This window comes from Pinus tabuliformis, chromosome 9 (genome assembly GCF_031772625.1).
Source record: "Pinus tabuliformis cultivar Carrire ecotype Pingquan chromosome 9, CPIR1, whole genome shotgun sequence".
In the NCBI taxonomy this organism is placed as follows: Eukaryota; Viridiplantae; Streptophyta; class Pinopsida; order Pinales; family Pinaceae; genus Pinus; species Pinus tabuliformis.
In genome coordinates, this window is record NC_142307.1 from 111,856,675 (window position 1) to 111,880,826 (window position 24,152).

Below are 24,152 nucleotides of genomic sequence, written 5' to 3' on the forward strand. Positions count from 1 at the left end.
ATTTAAATTGATGCATATTTAATCTCTAATCAATGCTCATCAAAATTATAAACCACGATATCCAGAGCAGTAAAGACCAGTGCATATTTATCAAACCTATATTCTATTTACTTATTTATGTTATTCTTTAAGGTGATGAGAATATCAAATATTTGAACTCATGCATTTTTAATATCTTATAACTTCTCAATAAGCCAGCCTTTTTAATCTCTAATCAATACTTATCAACACTATAAAACATGATATCCATAGCTTAAAGATCAATGCAGATTAATCAAAACTTATAATCTCTGTGTACTTCTTTGGCAAAATGCATGAAGCACGTAGATTGAATAGATATCCTAAATAACATTGATTGAAACACACAATCATGGACATTCAGAGCATCAAGTAAAATCCAAGAAGAAATCATCAAGCAAGTATGCAGGTGCATGTTCTAAAATCATTAAATTGATCCAAAAATATGATTATATGTATGTATGCAGAATGTCATTGCTCAATAGAGAGCCATCAATTCTTCCATGCCTATTCAAATGTACTAAGTCCAATTTCATATATTCTGGAGATGAATATGAGTTCAAATATAAAAAAGGTACACTGTAGTTGCGGTAAGAAAACGATCAAGCCATTCAAGTAAACACATGCATAGAAAAGGACTTCTATGGGCAGGAAGTTTAAGACCCAAAAGGTATAAAGTCCAGAAATTCAGATAGATATCTCAAAGAACATTGATCTAAACTCATAATAATAAACATTCAGAACATCCATGTAAAATTCGAAGAACTGATTGAGCAAATGTGCTAGTGCAGGCTCTAAAATTATTAAATTGATCTGAAAATCACAAGATGTCCATAGGCAGAGTATCATGACTCGTAAGTGAGTCATCAATCCTTTCTACCCAAATGTACCAAATTCAATGTCATATACTCTGAAGATGAATATGAACTTGAATACCCGAAAGGGCATAACTATAGTTGTTGCAAGCACATGATTAATACATTCAAATGCATACATGCACATAAAGAAGGGTTGCAAAAGATTGTGGGGTTTATGCATCTGAATTACAATTATGGATGCCACATATCAACTTAACTCAATCAATAGATATGTTGAATCACACGATGTAGGTAAGACCGTTTATAGGTTCTTCAAAGATAATGGCAAGAACAATTACATGTTAGAGCTGTGTTTGTAGGTTTAGTTTTGCAGAGCTCCATTGCAGATGCTAATAAGTAATTTGAGCTCCATATAGCTATTAGGTGTGTACTTGATTTTATTTGTGGATTTTTGATGAATTAGTTGTGTTTTGATGACATTGCTTTAGCGTTATCATGATCTTAAGACCACACTAAAGCATAATTCAATTCAGTCAATGTCTTTGTAGTTAATATTTTATGAGTAACTGAGATGTTCATCTATCAATATGGAGTTGTCATTCAATCTATGCTTTCAATGAGGAACTAATTAACTAATGTCAGTGTCTAAATATTTAAGACAACTCCCAAATATTGTTCTCATAAGAGAACATGTAAAACACTGCCTTCCTTCTGTCCATGCAGTTACACCATCCATTCTCCACCCTAAAATTAGGAGATCGACGAGTTCCTTTTTCTTGGAAATTAATGACTTGGTTGATATTTTCGAAATTCAAAAGTTTGATTCCCTTGAAGCCTTACAACCGTATTGTCCATACTAGCAAACTTACAAGCATGGAGTGATTTAAACAGAGACACATTGTAAATGTAGATTCCCTATATCAGAAATAACATGCTCTTCCTCTGGAAAACTGAAGAACTGTCTCATTTATCTGTTTGATATTTTTGGATTGTGTGCACTATACACTTCCCCTGTTGCTATACACTATTTACTTATTTTATATTTATCACCTTGCTTTTCTTCTTGTCCTGTTTTCCTTTAATTTTTATTTCCCTATCGATTCAGGAGCTTGGAATCCAGTTTGGCATAAGCTGGGAACCCAGTTTCCACTGGCTTGGATGACACGATGTTATTTTGTGAAGAATGTTGAAAATGCAGAGTCCTCATATCGGTGCCAACAAAATCAATTGCAAATCAAGGACTTACTCGATGAATAAAGCATGAAGACACTTCATAAACTATCCAAGAATGATCAAACATATTGCATGGTTCACATCCTTTTCCCACACAAAAATTTGGGGTTTCCTCGAGAGCATAACCTAGGCCCATTGCAATGGTCTTAGACCAGACAATAAGAATGTTGAAAATGCAGTTTTCATCTCAAAAAAATTCATTTTTTTTTTCACTAATTAAACAGTACAAAGAAGAAAATATATTTTAGAAATGCTATGCATTTGCAACCATTTCCTAATGTAGCCCAAGTCAAAAATGAAAGTTAACAAAGATGGAAATGTATGTTTCACCCTAAATGAAATATATGGAATAATAAAGAGATAGGGTTCGAGCAAGTTGGAGAAGAGCCAATCTTACAACGACAGTATCGATGTTTGTTGCTGGGGTTCACCGTAGTTGTTTCATTCTCACCAGATGCGACATAAGCCCAGTGGAGTGCAACCAGGAGATAGTTGCATCCTCAAGAGGCATTAACTGAGAGAAACCCAAGTCAGGAAAGCTGCATCCCTTTGGTTTTGAGAGCTTGGCATCGTAGATGTGGCAGTGCCCCTCCTTTCCTGGATGAGTCCAGTTGAGAAATGGTGAAGATGTTAGGAGTTCCAAAAAGCAGAACAATGGCGAGAAAGGAGAAGATGAATTCAAAGGCATTGTTGGACAGGGAAATGAAGGCCTTTGAGGTTCTCATCTCAGATGCAACCCGAAAAAGTCCAGCATCAAAGGTTGAAAGGACAACCCTTGTCTAGAAATCCACAAAGGTCCCAGAGGTAAAAAAAAATCCCATGGTTTACTCAAGAAGAATCAGAATCCTCAGAGGGCGGAGAGAGTAGTATTAGGTTCGAAGACTCCCACAAAATTTATGCAATAGGAGGGGTGGAGTAGATACATGAGGAGAAGGGGTGAAGGAGTCACGCTTGCTGCAACCTTAATATTAGCAGGGGTAATGTGATTATTGGGCCCGATGCTTATCACATTTTCTAGATCGATCTTGTATTGCTTTGTGAGCTTCTTGGCATAAGGGGTCACGATGATTCTTTTGGGACCCTGGGTGTCAGATGTAGGTGCAAGTGCAGGGGCGAGAGTGGGAGCAGGAGTAGAGGCATAGGCAGGGGAAGGGGCAGGGGTAGTCTCTAAAGGGGGTGGTGGAGCTCCTAAAGAAGAAGGAGCAGAGGCGTTGTTGGCCTTGGATTTGGCCTCAGTGACTTCCTCCTCATTCTCGGCAAGGAGGCCAATGGGAGCTCTAACAGGGGCAACCTCGCCTTCCTTGATGATGATAGTAGTGAGGATCCCATCGTAGAAGGTCCCAACATCCATGTCAGCCTTGTCAGAGTTAACAACGACCACACTCTTCTCCTTGGAGAGCATTTTTCCCTATGATTTTATCCACGACACGATTTTTCCTTCTGTAGTGGTGGAGCTCAGTGTGGGCATGAAGATTTCCTGTATCTTAGCCTCGGCACAGAGACCAAAGCTCTTTCCATTGCTAACCCTTGACCTCGTTGGGCTCCATTAGAGGAGGTTTCTTTTGCTAATTCTGGTGCCCATGACAGAGTCAGATTTACTGAAAGAGAGATTGGCACCATTAGCACCATTGGAACCATTGGACATCATAGCTAAGGATGCCATTTCCTTCTCTAAATCCCAAATCCTCCCGGGCTAGTGACTGGGCTCGGTTTCTCAGTCTCTATATCCTATGAATTTTTTATCTATTGCTCAATCTATCATACTTTGGTTTATTATGGCGAGCGGTGAGGTCGTTGAGAGTAGAGTTTTGGTTTGTGTGAGTGCCACATGGATTGAGCATCCCCCATGGTTAGCGTAGAGGTCAAGGAGAAGAAACGTAGCATGAGTAGCTACAGCCAAGTGGAGTTCACCTTCGTTTTCTTTATGGCTAGCTCCCCTCCCTGAGATTATCCTACCTTTACCCTGTTATTATAGATCCATATTCACCCCAGATTTATTAATCAAGGAGGCAGACTAGCATTTGGATGCTCAGAGGATAGTTTCTTGTATTATTAGTATTTTTTCCACATATCACAGTTAATATGTATTACAGTTATAATGATGCCTGTAAAACAAAACTCTAACATGTCTTTACTCAAATTTTATTGCTTTCCAAGGCAATAAAGAGATGTATCATTTTCAATCTAAATATATATATATATATATATATATATATATATATATATATATATAGATATATATATATATATATATATATATATATATATATATATATATATATATATATATATATATATATATATATATATATATAGATATAGATATATAGATATATCTTAGGATTACAAGTAATTATGAGGGTTACAAGCTCTTATAGCGGAAATTTGGGTTTAGTGGGTTTTGGGTCCAGATTTTGAATCTAGGCTCTGATACCATGTGTGAGGCTCCCTCCTAGGGTCCTATAACTAAACTAAATTTCTCTAATTTTAAACACAATAAGGTGGGAAATAACTTATTTATATCTAAACATTCATTTGATGATAATATACCATTAACATTTATTTACTACAAATTAAATAAGTAAGAATTTCGTTGCAACCATTTACATAAGAAATCAATAAACAGAGGAATACCTATTCCAATAGCTTAATTGAGATGCTCCTAAGCTCCTAACTCTATTAGGATGCTCCTCTTGACTACCTGAATGGATTTGTATCCCAACCAACTAGGAAGTATTTCCTAGCCTAGGGAACCTTCATAGGTTTCCTAACCCTCCAAGCCCAAGTCCAACCAGATGTAGTGTGTCCAAGTTTAACAAACACTCTCCAGATCCAAGTTTCTATTCCCTCAGTTATCTCTCCATTCTCTCCCTTCTCTTTCTCCACATTCCTCCCCCAAACACAATCCTCCCAAAACAAAATCAAGACCAAGGATCTCCCCCCTCTCCTCTCATCTTCCTTCCCCTTTTATGTCTCTTATTCCCATCCACCTCAACCACCTATCGTTAATGTCATGACTACCTCCTCATCCTTTCATTTAGTATCCTTGACTTTTATTACCATATCTTGTTCAAGTAGATTTGAGAATACACTTTGGGGATAAGATATGAATATTTAATTTGTAAATTAACTGGAGAAGACCATATCTTCTCCCATGTAGATTTTGAGAAGACACCTTGGGATATGGATATTTGATTTGGAATAAATGGAAGGAAACCATATCCTATCAAAAATTAAATTTGAGAAGACAAGTTGGGAATTGAAAACTAACAATAATAAAATTTATATCAGTAAATAAAAATTACAGTTTCACAATTGTAGGTATATACCAATATTTACTGATAATTATAACTCAATATTTTTAGGTAATTTAAACACTAATAAAATTTGCATGATAAGATTAAGTAGGGAATTACGTTTCCCCTGTTTCAGTTAACTTTCTCTCTGATTAGGAGAGGGCTATCCTAATGTTGACAAAGAACATTTTTTCCGATCAAAAAGCCTGGACTTTGGAAAAGACTTCTTTCTCTACACTTTCACTTCTGACATTTCTCTTGTTGTTGTACTTACTTAGAAGGATGAGTTAAATAATGAACAACTTATCTCCTTCATGAGCACAATTCTGCAAGTACCATATCTTAGTTACCCTTCTATGGACAAACATGCTTATGTAGTGTACATGGTGGTAAAGAACTTCAGACCCTATTTGTTAAAGAACCATTGTGTTATCTTTGTTCCACACCCAACAATCAAATAACTGCTTGTTCAAAAGGAGTTGGGTGAAAGGAGAGCGAATTGAATGATTGTGTTACAAGAGTATCATCTAGACAACAAGCTAGTTCACACAATCAAGGGCCATGGTCTTTTCTAATTAGAAACAGAAGCAGTTAACATGCAAGAGGAAGAAGAAGAGATCAAAGGATGGGAGCAAGAGTTTGAAATGTATAATGTTGAGCGAGCCTTCCCCACTATAGACATAAAATCTTGGTACACGAATGTGTGCTAATACCTTAAGCATGGCACAGTTCTCTCTCACTTTTCCAAATGGTAGAAGAGGGCACTCTGGCTTAAAGCATTATCATATTAGCTGGTGCATGGGGTGTTTTTCAGAAAGCACCAAAATGGAGTACTACTGAGGTATTTGGAGGTGCATGATTTAGAAAAGGTATTGCGTGATCTCCATGATGGACCAACCGGGGGACACTTTGCAGGAAACACTACAACACATAAGGTTATGTGGGCTGACTTTTACTGGCCTACATTATTCAAAGATGCTCATGCCTATGCCCGCAAGTGTCCAGTCTGTCAAAGGTGTGCCGACAGAAATTAGAAGTCAGCAGCCCCACTGCACCCCGTTGTAGTGGAAGAACCTTTTCAATAATGTGGCTTGGATATCATTGGGGAAATTTTCCCACACTTGTCAAAGCAACACTGCTATATTCTAACTGCTATGGACTATTTCACACAGTGAAAAAAGACAGTTCCACTAAAACAGGTGAACGATCAGGAAGTCATTATATTTCTACAACAGATAATCATTTCCAGGTTTGACATTGTATGTCAATTGTTTTTTACAATGCAATGTATTTTTCATCATTAAGACTTTATGATTTTTCATTAGAGAATGGTATTATATTAAAACACTCAGCTAATTATTATCTGCAGGGGAATGGTCTCATTGAATCCGCAAACAAGAACCTTATCTGTATCATCAAAAAGACCATATTCTTTGAACATCGATACTGACGCTCTGCTTTGGTGAATGCCTTATGGGTTGACCAAGTCATGCCTAAACCTTCGTTGAACACCTCCCCTTACTTCCTGGTGTACGAAAAATAATCCATCCTCCACCAAATATCTACTTGCCCGCTCTCCAATTGTCACAAGAGTCGAAAGGAAAGCCCTGTCTTTTGGTTCAACATACGATGGACACTTTGCACAAGCTACAGGAAGAAAGGTTGAAAGCCAAGTTTTTATTTATTTTTTATTTCACTAGAGTGATATCAAGAGGTGGTTTGATAGGAAGTATTTAGGGATAAATGACTTTAGTGTGGGCAACTTAGTCTTAAAGTATGATAAGGCCCATGAGGATAAAGGAAAACACACTCAGTTTCAATCCCTGTGGCTTGGACTGTACATAGTACATGAGAAGCATGGCTAGCACACATATCATCTTCAATCACTTGACGACAAGATTGAATCTCTCACTACCAATGGTGAAGACTTAAAATAATATTTTCAATAAATATCAGGGGTTGTGCCCTGCACTATGTACATAGTCTTTTGTTGTTTGATTTTTTGTTTCTTTGCTTGAATTTTGTGTTGGTTTTATCATGTGAATAAGTGTTATGTCTGATTGCGTTATGGCTTCTAAGCGTGTGTGTGGCTGAATTCTAAAGGGTCTTGTAACACTGTAGAATTTTGATAGCCTTATGTCTGTCTTCCTTGTGTTGGTTACATATTTTGGCTGATGAAGTTTTGACAGAAAATATGATCCATATATTAGGAGAGTTTTGGTCCAAACATGAACCCATGGCTAGTCCAGAAACCTCATGCCTATACTCAGTTTTTATGTTGGTTTTCTCAAGCTTATCCAATTAGTAGAAATGAATAAGGGGAAAAATCGAAATGAGAAAAATTAAATCAGAGGTCTCTATATCCTTATTTGAAGGAACAAACTTTTCTACTCTCAATAATTCGGGATCCCTCTTTCGCCCCAAAATAAATAAGTGTCGATGCTTGGTTCTCTTTAAATAAATAAATAAAAGAAAAGGAAGAGAAATTCTTTCTGCAGAGAGAGGTGAAGCAAGAAAATCTATTGGGTTATTGTCTAGGCTTGTTGGAAGCGGAGCAATGTTTGTGTTCCCACAGGAATCCATCTAGGTACTGTCCAGGCTCGCTGGCAGTGGAGCAACACTACAAATGAAAAGCTATACTATGAAAATATTAAGCTTGCGAGCTAAACTACCCTTCCCAACTCAAAACATTGTGACTATGTTAAATCTTATGATGTGTTCAACTAAGAAGGTGTAGAGGGGACCATGTTTTTCCATGGGTAAAGTGGGAAGACCAAAGTGATCTGCATGATGAATCAATACTCCTTGAGGAACTAAGGCCTTGCACAGAAGAAAGTAACCATGACAGAGAAGCTCGAGTTCAACCAGTGTGTTGCCAAGTGTTGTAGCTACTACAACACCCTCCAAAATTTTGGCTTGCACTCAAATTTCAGAGCCTTCATTGGTCTTTTCCTTGATTGTTGCAAACACTCAAGCTCATTTCATGAGATTTCTTGAATTTCTTTGGCACCTTTTTCTTGTTGGATCAATAGTGGACTTTCGACATATTTGACTGTTATGTTACGTTTGTGAGCCTTTTCTGGTGGTTTCAAAGGTTTGCCTTTGTGTGTATGAGTTGGCCTATCCATGTAAACATCCGTCACACTCACACACAAGGTCTTGAGCATTATCACAAAAGTGTCAGCACGGTCATCCTAAAGTCTATCTTAAGTGGCACATTTGTCGTATATTGTCACGAGGCAGTCACACAGAGGGGAATGTTTTGCTTGTGTGTTCTAATGATCTATGTTGTCTTGTCAACAAAGTTTTCTAAGTGTGTGATCATAGTTCAATTTCATCATGAGTCCATCTCTCTTCCTGCACTTAGCCGTTTTTAGAAAATATTCCCGACCGAGCACCTTAGCTTCACCGGGCCCTGATTGAGCTGCGCACTACACAGTCTCAGTCCTCTTTGATGTGACCCCGCTTCTTGGAACTGCACTGTGCATAGTCACTGTCCTCTAGGGCTGCTGTTATGTCCAATTCCAGAGTCCAACAACCTCCCTTGACCTCCATAATTATGTAGGTGTGCCTCTTAGATTACCTTTGACTATGCACTTTGTACCTTCAACCCTAAATATTTTCCCTTGCTTATTGGAACTACACAATGTGTAGAGATCCCAACCTCCCTCGGCCTTCAAAACTGCGCAAATGCTTCCTCCAGTTCCCTTCCCTCAGTTGAAGCTCACTGCCATTAGAAACTACACAGATCTGTCCTCTAGGCCTCTCTACTACCCAATCCCCCTTTCCTCCAGAAACTGTGCGATTTATCATCCTACGGTCTCATCCCATAGCAGCCACTGCCCACTTGAACTACACAATTTTGTCCCTCATTTGTCACTGTGCAATTTTTCTCCTCAGTGAGGACTGTGTAGAAAAGTTCCTTAATCAAGCCTAATTTGCGCTCTGCACAGTCTTAGTGATCAAGCTATCTCCCTGTCTACTAGAACTATGCAATGCATAGTCATTGGGTCCTTTCTTCGAGTCTATCACTAGTCCCGGGCTTAGTTAATGGATAATAATGCATCATCTTATACTACAGATTTTTTGGATTAATTTCGTCCCGTCATGAATGAATTGCAAGAACAGGTGCATTATCAATTCATGGTGAGATGATGAAGAAGGAGAAGGAGGAGGGAATCATGCCTAAAGACTCTCTTACAGCTAAATTTACAAGTGGATCTATCAAGAGGAAGCAAAGGGAAACATATTTTCAACTACTATCCAAGACTAAAGATCATTTAATACCTTGCATCACCAAGCTATGTAGAGCGGAAGAGAAAGCATACCCAAGAAGACATCTAACACTCTGTGGAAACAATGACTTGACATTGCCACATCATCAATCCAATCCATGTCAGTAGTTTCCAATCGTTTCATGAGTTTTCATACACCATATTACTAGTGTGTACCATGTATATTGTAATCAAATATATTGTAAAGTGGGAGTCCAAAGGACACACATGAAAATGAAGTGTCATGTAAGTTGAAAAGTCATAGGAAGTTGAACAGTCATGAGGGTAGTCAAAGAGTCATAAGGGGAAAGCATCACCCCTTGGTTATATATACTCTGTCATTGTATGAGAAAATGAATTTTGTCCTTGGCTCCTCCCGCAAGGAATTAGAGAGATCAACTAGTTCTTTGAGGAGCAAGGAGTGGCTCCAATATCCCTCTACTAGGGCCAGTGATGTACATTGTAAACATGTGTCTTGGAAATTTTTCTTAATAACAGAGGCCTTTTAAGGCCAACATTTTTGTCATGCATGAACTAGGAATGTTTGTAAGACTATTTTGTGGATGTTTTTATTTCATGTTTGCTTTCACGTGTACTATGATGATTGAACTATTTCGATTATTTTAGTGCTTATCTTATTGAGAATGTGTTGTAATGGTTGTTATCATTGTCCCATCCTTGTGGAATATTCCACAGATACTAGACAAATCTTTCCTTCTTTATTGGTTGTAATGATCATCTTATCCTTTGTGGACTATTCCACTAGATGTTAGAATAATCTTTCCTTGTTAGTTGGTTGTAACAACTGTCACATCTGGTGTGGAATACTCCATTGGATGCTTACGAGTCCTTCTGGTTCATGTGTGTTTCTTCCTGGGTGGTACCTCTCACTTAGAGGCTCACTTTTCTCTCCCCCTTTTGCAGTAGAAGAACCTCGATATAGTTTCACTTCACACTCACCAAGCACACTCCCCTTGCTTTTCAAAGATACCATTGCATCAATCTCTTGTGCTAATAGCTAAAGCTAAAGAAAATCTTTAAGGGTTTGGCAACTGAACCTCTATACCAGATGGGACTCCTACATCAAATGGTGTGAGGTTTGATTGAGACTTCATATCAGGCAGGTCCCCTAAAAGTAGGCAGGTCCAGCACCATTAACATGGTCTTGGCTTGTTAAAGTTTGGCGCATGAAAGTTTTGGTTTACGTGTATCAACCTACACTTTCAACAAGGAAGGGGATCCACATTCAATAAACTATAACCAAAAATCATCTTAACTCATGAAAAACTCTTCAAGATATAAAAATATTCACAAAATATGAGAGAAAGAATTGTGATTGTTGAAATGTTGCCTATCTTTCACATTCATGTTTTCTTGCAAAAGTCGCATAATATCACATCTTTCAATTTATAATTGAGCCTGAAAGACATATCCAGCTTGTGTTAGATATCAATAACAAGGAACATCATACTATATTCTTGTGAGATAGACTTATCCCCTTGCCATGACTTGCCACTTCCATGTTAGAGATGCCATTTAGACACAATTGAAAGATGAATATGTGATCTTATGCAATGTCAACTTTGGATATAAAATTTCATGTAATGAAACATAAACTTGAACAATACTCCAAGTTTTTAAACACATTTTTTAAAGAGAAAATGAACATCGTCACCAAAGTGAACAATCAAAATTATTTGCACACTCTACTCTTCCAAATACCATTGATATGCACTCAACCAGTGAAAGTTCCTATTGATATGAGAAAATGAGTTAATTGTATCACTACAAATAGCTTATTTCCTCACTCTTCTAGCCATTTATGCTTTGTAGCTAAAAATAATTATTTAATCAACGACGTTCTCAATGTCATTTAACTATATATTTCTTATTTCCCTATATAATCACCACTTGTTACTATTTTTCATGTGAAACATGTTACACATGACACATCATATACACATATGTACCCTAAGTCACATAAATGTATGAAATGAAATAAATACAAAATCTTTGTCTTAAAGATCAAACTCGCATCAAGATTTTTTATCATCCCAATATCTGTCCTCATTGACCAATTTTTTTCTAGCATGGGTATATATATGTCCTCATGGTTTGTATGTTTCATGGTAATAGGTTCATAGCACCAATTTTCATGTTCATTGTCAAATATAATTCTCGTCTTGCCACAAAACATTCAAAAAATGTCACATAAACATTGCTAATAACCTATGGTTAAATTTAACTAGCATATATGTTTAATAGAAAACAAATTTGGAAGTAAATATTAGTCTTTTCAACATTGAATTCACCAAGTATGCACTTAAGTAGGTTATCTCATTGCATATCGTTTAGATTGTAAGAGTATTAAATTACATTTATTCTGAAATTTTATGAAATGATGGTTGTTCTATGAAACTATCAATAATTCTTGTAGTTGTAAAATAGCTTCCTAATTGTCTTCCTACTTTCCCTATACCCATTCTTTGAGGTCCACAAGATTTTTCCAGAACTTGATTTAATTTATTTTATTATATTGCCAAAATTGCCAAGTTTTTCTCATGTTAACCTGTAACAATATCCTCTTACTATGAAATTAAATATTAATACTAACTTCCACTAAATAAAATTACAAAATTCTAATTACCAAGGAAGCATAGTTACTGAGGTCTATGAACAAGGAAAGACATAAGATAAAGGTTACTAATCCTGTGAGCTGGCATATGAGATGATCATCTATGTTTCTTTTGTTCATGGAAGGAAGGCGAAGCGGTACATCCATTCATCTATAAAGCCACCTTTAGTCCTTCACCACTGGGATAGATTGATTTGACTGGCTAGCCATGTATGGGAACACTAAGGAATGTGAAAACTAAGGATCAAGGACATGTACTAAGGAACACGTACTTCTGAACTGAATTATATGATCTTACTAAGTATGAGGACACCTACATGTACGAGGACACCATTAAGCCCAACTACTTTAGCATCAATTCTGTGCTACACTTTAGGGGCTGAGGCAATACTTTAGTCTGAGGAAGGTCATCATATATATATGGAATTCAACATCCCTGGATCCCCGAAACCCATATTTGGATATTTGGGGATCTATTGAACTAGGATTGGGAGTCTTGCTCTCTTTGAGGCTAGACCAACCGGCTACTACTGGCTATACGGAATGCCTAAGCTTTATATGACTATGCTAACTGATAGTAATGGCTAAGCTTACTCATATGACTGGCTGGAGGCATTTGGTGAAATGGCTACTGAACGATATGCATTACAGGGCTGCCCGCAGAAGGTCAAAATGTGAGGCGGAAAGGTCAGATGATGAATGGGGCAGATACCAATGAAGGAGTGTGCGGTAAGTGACAACAGAAATAAGTAAATGTATTGTTCTCACCATCGCTATAAGGAAGGCCAGCTCCTTTCCTCTCTCAGTGGTCGAGCCTGCTTACACATCCTTGGATCTTTATAATTTAGTTGATGATCCAACCTCAAATTCAACTATGAAATGTGTGCCTAGCTAGCCTCCCCCAAAATCCCATTTGTGCTAGACAAGTGTAAATACCCAAAATTGGTGTATGGGAGATTGGCACTGCTATATATTTTGAAGAAAAAGGTTCCTAGGCTAGGATTTCAACCTGTGGATGTAAATTGGCTCAACAGGTCAATCGAACCATGTGAACAAAATGTAGGATCAAATTAATTAGGGAATTTGCGTTGATGAGCTGCAGTGGTTCATCTTGGAAATATAGGTTCAAATCTTGTTCCTCCCACACTTTTTAGTTCAATGCTAGTAGTAATTCTCCCACAAGTTGATACAAGCTAATTATATAGAGATATATATATATATATATATATATATATATATATATATAATTAGCACATCACCTTTAGACATTTTTTCTCGTAATCAGGGGGAGCCTAGTATGGGAAATGAGTTGGGAAAATGGCGTAATCTACTGGGGATGGGGAAGATCATGAACATACATTAAATTTGTTATCACGTTCTCATAACCCAAACTATCATAGACCACTGCAACACACTCATAATCCTACCAACCCCAAATGCAATAAGGAATGTAAGGGTATGAGGGCAAAACATGTCCCATCCCGCAAAGACTTAAAGGGGTTTGGGAGCACCAAATGAATCAAGAGAAATAAAGCATCCTAGAAATAACAGTAAGAAGTACAAGTCAATAAGTTCGAAACAGTCAACATAACTATAGATCAAGTGGCCTGTATTATCAATGAATAAGCCCCCTATAGGATCAATAGTTCAATAGCCTCTAGTATCGGTGAATAGGTGGTCCTAATTGTTGGGTGTGGAGCCTGATTATCTTCTTTATTTAGAGGTATCACCACATTGAACCCCAGTTCTTAATGTGGTGGCAAAGCCACTCGTAAAATATATGCTACAGGGGGGGTCTAGAGGGGGCAGTTGCGAGAAGAGAGAGGAGATTGAGAGCAAAGAGGGAATTACAACGGATTTGTTGTAGGTTGTATCTCTTCAGCTTGCTGGATAATATAAAAGGAAGGACTGGCTGTTTCTCTGTGGACGTAGACCAAACTGGGTGAACCACGTATATCTGTGTCTCTCTTGTTTTATGCGTTTTTTGTGTTTGTATTTCTACAATATATTTTATGTGTTCTGTTTCTCTATAATATATATAATTTTCTAACACTAATCATCAATCAATCAACTAAGACCATAGATAAATAGAAAGCATTCAATAAGATAGATTCAACAGTCAAAGCAAATAAATAAGCAGTATGGAGAATCAAAAGATCAGCACATATAATCACGAAATAAGGAGGAGTATAGGGTCAAGAAATCATTAAGTATATAAGAAATCCATCAAGTTATATTCAATCGTGAATTTCTCTCCCCGAATCCCTTAGCTTTGAACATCTCCCTCTCTTTAGTTTTCTTATTCTTAAGTGGTGTGATATTTTTTCCCTCACTGACCTTCCTCCCTGTTAGGTGGGTCCAACTATGGGTGTTGATTCTTGCAGTACCAGAAGCAACGACTTTAGGACATTTAATATAGTGGGATTAAGGTCATCCATCTACACAATCCAATCGACATCAAAGCCATCAAACCCTACCCTACGCACCCGACTCACCCCATGTTTTTTGACCTTTCCTCTCGATAAGGGTTTGGCCATGGAGCTCTCTATGTCTTGCAACCTAGAACATTGACATGAAAGGGGACGAATTTTACATTTACTCTATTCCCATATGAGTACTTTCCATATCCCAAGTGAGGATGACGCCACAGAAAGAAGCTATGGCACGAAAAGGGGCCCACATAGACACCCGCCATAGCGAATCATAATGCGTGGTCATAGCCTTTTGATGGGCATGGTTGAATCCCTACATAGGACACCTCATTTAGCCTGCCGATAACCCAATGTATGTCATATCCCCAATTAAAATTTTGACATGGAAATTCCCAATTTTGTAATTTTGGCAATTAATATATATAATTAGCTAAATAAAATTAGGAAAAATAAGTTGTAGAAATATTTAATAAATTTTGGAGAAAAGACAATGGTTGAGAATAAGTAAAAGAAGAAAAAATAAAGTTAAGTTGTGGAGATACCAAGCATGGAAATTGAACCATGGGAAGAATCAAACCATGGTATGGGAAAAATCGAACCATGGTATGAGGAGTTGAAAGAAAAATAAAAATAAGGTTGAGGCCTCATTTTGATCATTCTCATTTTGGCATTTCATTTCTAAATTGTAGATCTGCTTAAGTTCTTGATCTAAGTCAGCCAGTGCTGTTTAGCACAGGGATTTCCAAGAAAAGAATATCAAATCTCTTTCGGTGAACTTACAGTGTCATTCTAGGAGAGATAAATTGGAGTTGATTGGATATTCCTTTTCCTGCATTTTGTGAGCTATTTCATCTCTACAGCAGGTAAGCCATTTTTGCTGGAGCAGTAGCTGCAATCTTGTGCTGGGAAATAGCTGGAATTTCACTCTATATTTTCAGAGCTATCTTTTAGTGGTTTCATAGTTATTTTTATGGATATTTTTTGGTGGATAAGCTATAGTTTTTCTAGTGGGACGAGGAGCTATGCAGTGGGTAATTTCACTTGATTTTTGGGTAATTCTGGGAGGTTGGAATTAGCCCAATTTTTTTTTGGGTTTTTTTGGTCCTGGGTTGGAGATCATTGTCCTGATTTTTCATAATTTTTGGAGCATATTTGAGGCCTCAAATATCAATTTTCCTCTAGCAACAAAAACAGTAAATTTCTGGGCAGAGTGTGCAACTAGTGAGCCATTTCAACATGGAGTGCTTTTCATTCTCACCTCGGTTTTGCGTGCTTGCTTAAGAAATCCCAGATGCACCATTCCACTTTATTGAGTACTCATATTCTCATTAGTCCTTGGTGAGGCATGGACTAATAATAAATTAGACATCTCGGTTTATAACTCAAAGATATTTTATATGTTTGTTATATGGCTATGTTATCATTTTTATAAGAGGTGCAAATTTGAAAATGTTTCCAATCTACCTATATTAATCACATTCACTAATGTGGGTGTGATAGTTAACGACTGAGGTATGTGGAGAGGATTAGTAGTTCATGGTTTAACTATGGTTAAAAGTATACACGTTATGGTTAAGGAAAAATTATTATGGTTAACATATAGTTGACTCGGGATGACTATGGTTGTCCACAACTAACTATAATTTACTATGACATAATATAATTGACTATAATTTATCAAGGTTGTTTATTTTTTATCATAGTTAACCATGGTTCTTCATGGCTACCCATTTTGTCCATGATTGACTATGGCTAAGTATGTTAACCATGGATGCCGATTAATGAATATTGTGTGACCAATTTAACCATAAATAGCTATAAATTTTTATCATAGCTTATGGTTGTACATATTATCTTGTATTATACATAATAATATACCAGCCTAGATCCATCTTAACTTTGGATCTACCAAGGGCTAAGAGGGATCAAATATCTTTTCACTCTAAAAGAGGATTGCACCTCAAGATATTTTATCCCTTGGTAGATCCAAAGTTAAGATAGATCTAAGTTGGTTTATCAAACACTCAATAGAATTTCATTCATTATGTCATCAATTTATATCCTTGAAAGAATATTTATTGTTGAATGGATGCTCCTTATAGTCTAGTATGAGGGAGATGTTATCACGTCACATCAAATAACTTTAAATTAAAAAATACTTATATTAAAAATTAAAAAAAAAATACAACTTAAATTTAAATAAATTTATATTGGTGCTTTTTTTTCTTTTTTTAGTTGGCTTGACTTATGGGGGATTTGAATTTTGAATCTCAAGGTTTATATAATACTTCATAACATTTTAGTCACCAATTGAACTACCCCCATTATATTAGTGTTTTTGAATTAGAATTAGAAATAGAAATAATTGTTAATTTTACCATATATCATTAATAATAACAAAAAAATTATTAAAAAAAAAATCAAATTTAAAATAAAAATACAAATAACTTAAATCAACTTTAAAACAAAACTACAAATAGGTTTTAAGGTAAAAACACAAATACAATGTTAAACACACAAATTGGAAACCAAATTCAATTGTCTATTAAGAATGGTGTTAAAGAATGATTTATATAGTCTACATACAAATACAACAAGTGTAGGTTTTAACCTTGTACAAAAATTACTTGCAAATGAATTCTTAAAACAGAAAAATAAATAATGGTGAGAAAATAAAACAAATATACACAAAGACTTTCCCTTGGATCCCAAGACCGAGACTACCAAATTGATTTTTGATTATGTTTCTTTCAATGTTACAATACATATATATACATGTTGAAGCATTCACAAACCTTGGATTAGAACATAACTGTAGTTCCCTTGATCAGATCTACAAACTACCATGGGAAGAAAACCACCATGCTCAAAATGATGTGCAAAACCAATGCACAAAATCATGGGTAGGTCCGCTCACCATCTTTGGGTCCAACCCCCATCTATGGGTCTGCCCAGCTATTATTGGGTTGTGGAAAGAATATAACATACACCCAACAATAAGAAATTCGTTGATTCAATTTCCAGATTTTCTTAGACTAATAACTAATCTCAATAAGACACACTAACCCAAAATATAATCTCAATGATTAGGTGTCTAACATCCCCCCCTTAATTTGAAGAGATTTATCAAGTCCAAGAATGAGAGCTAAAAATGTAAAAATGCATCAAAACCAATGACTGAATAAGCTCTCTGGTGTTTTTTAAGAGAAAACCATAAACGATACAACAAAATGTGGGAGAACTCAAGGTCTCAACCAATGATGGTTTAAGGATGACCATCAACTATGGAACTATCATAACAGTTCCTCAAACAAACCAACTTTGGAACTATCAAATCACTTCCTAGAACAATTCCTATTCTGACATCTTCTTTTAGTGGAAGTGCTCCTTCACAAAAAATCATGCAATCATGCTCATAGAGTATAATGCCCATGGAGCATAAGTCAAAACAACTATGTCTACAACTTTAAATGTTATTTTTGAACTCGAACTCTAGGTTGTAGCAATACAACTCTGACTATCGCTGACTCATCTTGCTTGATAAATCTTTGAACTTATAACAGACCACCAATTCCATCAATCGCCCCTTGTTAGATACAGGGTGAGAAGATGCAGTACTCTTCACTATAAGATTGGTCAATACTCTAGAACATAATGTGTGGTATGACCTATACATTTTCGTGGCAATGTTAGACATAACATGTATGATAGTCAGAGTTGTATTGCTACAACCTAGAGTCCGAGTTCAGAAATAATATTTAAAGTTGTAGACATAATTGTTTTGATTTATGCTCCATGGGCATTATACTCTATGAGCATGATTGCATGCTTTTTTGTGAAGGAGCACTTCCACTAGAAGAAGATGTCATAATAGGAATTGTTCCAGGAACTGATTTGATGGTTCCAAAGTTGATTGGTATCCCAAGAAGCAATCCATCCAAAATTAATTTTATTTCTTGAAGTAATATTATGGTTGAAACAATTGTTTGAATGATAATTCTTCTTTCCATAATGTTCACAAGGATGACGATCATAACAATGATCTTTCACATGTCCAACTCTGTCATAATATTTTCATCTAACAATTTGTTATGGGGAAACATCATCTAGAAATACAACACTACGAAACTGTATAGGCTTTGATAAATCAGAAACATGAAAAGATACATTTTTATCATATCCCACACAAGGGTTTTTTTTGTTATGCACAATTTCTTCCCAAGGTCTAAGGAATTCTTTGGGAATTGGAGGTTTCACATCTGTATGCAAATGACTCTTTCATACACTTGCTTTGCTGGTGCATTGAACTGCTCCATTATCGTTTTCTAATTGTTCATTAATCTGTGACATGTTGTTCTTGACAAAAACAAGTTCATATTTACAACTCATCTTTACTTCGCGTAATTCATCTTTTTGCAGCTCAGAATCTATTTGGAGAAATTCAACCATCTCTTGAGAATTTTGCAAACAAGTTTTAAAGTGAGAAAGAGTGTTTCTGTTAATTTGGACTATGTTATGAACAATAGAGATCATTAAAGTATTTGATAACTCTATCAAATCATTGATTCTCACCATTTTCACCAACTCACTCTTACAAAACAATAAACTTTGAAAAATTTATGTGGTGTAAAGGTGGTGATGACATACTTAGCATTGGATTATAACTAAGAAGAATATTACAACAGGGATGGTTGCATAAAATTGCTATTCAGATCCATCCGTTGCAATATTTACTTAGACAAGGCAAAGATCACTTCAAACATGAATTTACTTTCGAGCTTTGTCCACTCTGATACCACCATTAAACACACAAATTGGAATCTAATTCAACTACATATTAACAATGGTGTCAAAGAAATAATTGACATAGTATACATATAAATACAACAAGAAAACCATTGATTCAGATTCCAAGTTTCCTTGAACTCTAATAACTAATCTCAATAACACATTAACACAAACTATAATCTAGAGAATTAGATGTCTAAAATGCAATTTAGAGTAAAAAATATGAATTCAGTTATATCAAATAAACAATAAAAAAATATAAGAACATTAATTTTATCATATATCAATTTTTATTTTTTTTAATCTATTCAGTGCGTTAGAGCCCACTTAAAGAAAAATAATGAACATTTTTCTTTGTTTAATGAAATGAAATTTTTTATTATGTTTAATTAGAAAAATAATCATTTTTATTAATTAATAATAAATAAATTAAAATTTATTCATATTATTTTATAACTTAATATTGGAGAAATATTACACACACACACACACACACACAGATATATATATATATATATATATATATATATTCAATAAATAAATTTAAATTTAATTTTTTCTAAAAAATTTAAAATATATTTTAGGAATTAACACAAACAAAATAATATTAGCAATTGTTCGAAAAGGTACAAAGACAAGGTGATAGGATTATTAAATTGGAAAAATTGTAATTTGATTTGCAATAATAACTGGTGTATTAAATTTAAGTTGTTTAGCAATATTTGTGTTAAGTTGGTAATACACAATTAAAATAATAATTGAAATATTGAAATGATAAAAGTTGACTATTCTAATGAAAAATCTTATTAAGTCATAAGTTATTGATATATTTAGTTTATGAAATGTTAGTTATACTCTTGCTATCATAATTTAATAATACCAAATTCTAAATATTTTACAATGTGTATTTATATTACAATTTTAATTAATTATTTTAGAAAAATCAAATATATAAATATATTAAATATCTATTAAAAAATAAAAATTGAATTATATAAATAAAACAACTTAACTTACCATTCCAATAAATCAAATTTTAAATAGAATTGAGAAAAAAAACAAAACTAGAAAAGCGAAATAACTAACAAAAATAAATAAATAATTAAATGGCACTTTTCTCTACAAACTGGTACTCGTAAACATTTCGAATCATTAACAAATTAGCAAACAATATTTACTTTTTTCCCTTAAATATTTATCTGATAACCAAACTTCCATGACATATCTCTATATGGTCGTCAAGATATCCCAAGCAGTACATAAAATAAATAAAGGTTGTACCAGAACATATAGCCATGCAACGATACATATGCATGTTCAGGATTCGACCATAAATCGCAGGAGGATAACTTAAAACTGAAGCAATCAATTGGTTTATAAGGTTGTATTTCTGATCATTTCAGGGTTACTGTTTGTTTCTGCAATCTTACGACATTGGGGCTAGAAGGCACGCATTGTGTATTTTCGAGAGCTGGAGAGCCGAATGAGCAAAATACCAGGAAGGCAGTCTGAAACGCAGGTGGGTTTTGAATCGAAGATGAAATATTGTATGGAGCTAAGGGCCTAAGAGGCAACCTGTAAAGTCGACCCAGATGTGAAGAAATTTGATGAGGTGCTCCAAGCACGAACTGGGCACACTAATCATGCTTTGGAAAATGGCGTTGAGGTACGTTGTGTGTCATTAGAAACCCTATGAGAGATTGTAGATGTCTTACTGGAAATGGACCAGGAGGTGCTTAAGGTCTTATTGGAATGCAAGGAGGACATATGGAATAACCGGGATTTGTTTGAACTGGTTTAAGAGTATTTCGAAAAGAGTTTACAAACGCTGGATTTCTGCACTAAGAAGGAGAACTGTGTCAGAAAGGCTAGGAACAACTAGCTGTTTATTCAAAACTCCCTTCAGCAGATTCCACCGGAAGTGGAGGCACAGTGCAAGAAAATGTTGGAAGAACTGACAAATTTTAAGACTGCCTGTAGCACGTTCTCTGAAGATTTCTTTAAGCATTTCGATTTTGTTTACAGACGGCACACAAAGATGCTAGAGAAGCTTTAGATGCAGAAGAAAAAGTTGGACAATAAACTGCGGCACTTCGGGGCTTGGAGAAAGGTTTCTAATATCATATTTGTGCCGACCTTTGCTGCAGTTCTGATATGCTCTGTGGTTGCAGTGGCCATTATTTCTCGTGTTGCAGTTGCTAAACTTAAATAAAAAACTTAATTTTAATTTAGCTATTAAAATTTAATTAAATATAATATTAATAAAAAAGGTTTCGAAACATATATATATATATATATATTTTGAAAATACAACTTTCATGCGAGATAGGAAGGCATGTCCGTCGGGGAAAAAGCGAAAATTTAATCCACTAAACAATTTACATATAATTCAAAATTAGAATATATATATTTCAAAATCAGATAAATATGAATAAAAAATACCTTAAAATTAGAATTTATATATTACTAATTACAATAATACTTCACTTTTGATCTAATTCCAAAATAATTTTTAATAATCAGTTAAGTTTAACATCCTTGTTCTAATGAGAAATCTATTTTAAAAAGGGAAACTCACTTATTTATACACATCAAAGTGCTACTCATTTTATAAAAGTCGCTCTAACTACAAAAGAGATGTAGCCAATATTCTAAGGAATTCAAAATTCAAAATCATGACTTATCAACAACTTGGATGATTTATTTATTTATTCTTATTTATGTAATTAGAGTGAGTCAAAATGCTTAGACAACATAACATAGCAACAAAACATTACCACCTCTCTTCCATATTGGGTAGGAGAGGTCTCTTGAGTCTTGCCACAAGAATTATGAAAATTAATTGAGGCTTTTTAGCACAAAAATTAAGAAAATTAACTAAGGAAGATAAATAAGTAATCATTACTTTTACTGATACAAAGACTAATTGGGAAAACATTTTCCTCCCACATATACATATACATATACATATACATATACACACACACACACACACATATATATATATATATATATAACATTTTTTAACTTGAAAAATAATTTAAAAATAAATTTGTATTTTTTAAAAGATATTTATTTTAAAATTAAATCTTTGTTATTATTATTGTACTTGTATTATAAACTTAACACTTTTATTTTTATTTTTAGTTTTGACTCAAAAACATAAATTTAAAATTATTTTAATTTTAATTAGTATTTCATAAAAAAAAATTATATAAATATTTTTATTATTTATTAGTTTAGTGTTAACTAATATTAATTTGGAAACATTTGTTAATATAAGTGAATAAGCTATTATATGTATTATCTCAATTTCTTAATTATAGGTATTATCCATGCAGAAATTAGCAATCGCTCAACTACAACCAACGATACTTGGAATAATGACACAAACAAGAATAATTTTTCCAGCAATTGGAATAAAGTATACTCTAAAGAACCCACAAATTAGCCCAAGAAATAATGGAAATTTCGGCAAAAGATTATGACAAAATCCCATAGAAATTTTTGGGTAGAAAAATTGGGTTACAACTCTCAAACTCCAGGATTTTGGGTGCTCAGGGGGTTCTTGATGGTGTTGAATCCATTTCCACCATCATAAAAATGATTCAAACACTCCAACATTGATTTTTTGAATTTTTTTTCAAAAGACTTTTTTGAAATTATGTAGCTGATTTCAAATTCTAAAATTTAATTATGAACTTGTTTTTGCTTTATTCATGGAAGATGATCTTCCCAAATCTTCTATTTCTTCAATGTATCTTTACACCTTTTGGGGCAATTTCTAGTATTTAACATGCTCATTTGTTATATAGTATATTAACTTTACTATGTTGAAAGGCTTACTATGAAAGGTGAGAAATACATGCTCTCATGCCTATTACTTGTTTGCTCCATATGAACCGACCTAAACATTATACACTTTATGAATGTAGGGTTTATTTTTTATATGGATATATTGGTATTTTTAATGTATTTCATTTTTAAAAAATTCCTTAATTAATATAATAATAATAATGTATAATTTGAGTTGGTTTAAAAAATTATAAATTCATCTAATTGGGGTAGAATCTCTACACTTTTGTAGATAAATCACAATAATTTGGATCATAATGTAGTGAATTACGGTGTAGCTTCCCGTGCGGAAACCCATAGCAAAATCACTCCCCCTTACTTCTAGTCCTAGTTGATTGGAGCTTACTACGCATTGTGCTGCAAAAAATTGGTCTACATCCACCCAACATTGAATGGATTATGGTCTGCGTCACATCTGTTAGATTGTCCGCCCTTATTAATGGATACCCAATGAGTTTCTTTGGGACTGGACGAGGGTTGAGACAGGGGTTCTCACTCTCCCCTTTGTTGTTTATCTTGATCACGGACATGCTCAACCACAACATTAAATATGCTTTCCAAAGGGGGGAATATATTCCTATGCATATGGGGCGGGATATAAGGGTATCTCACAGTTTTTTTATTGATGATATTCTTATATTTGGGATCATATCTAGAATTATGTGGACTTCTATACATAACATATTTCTCAGATTTTGCAGCGCATCCAGACTGTACACGAATAAGGACAAGTCAGAATTTTTATTTGGGGATGGTAAGCAAAAGGATATTGAATATATTTCAAACCTTTTTGGGGTGAGAGC

At 34.7% G+C, this 24,152-nt stretch overlaps 1 pseudogene; it reads left to right on the forward strand.

The window, feature by feature from the left end:
* Nucleotides 1-20,977: 20,977 nt before the first annotated feature.
* Nucleotides 20,978-21,706, forward strand: LOC149147331 (UPF0496 protein At4g34320 pseudogene; annotated as a pseudogene).
* The last annotated feature ends 2,446 nt before the right edge of the window (nt 21,707-24,152 follow it).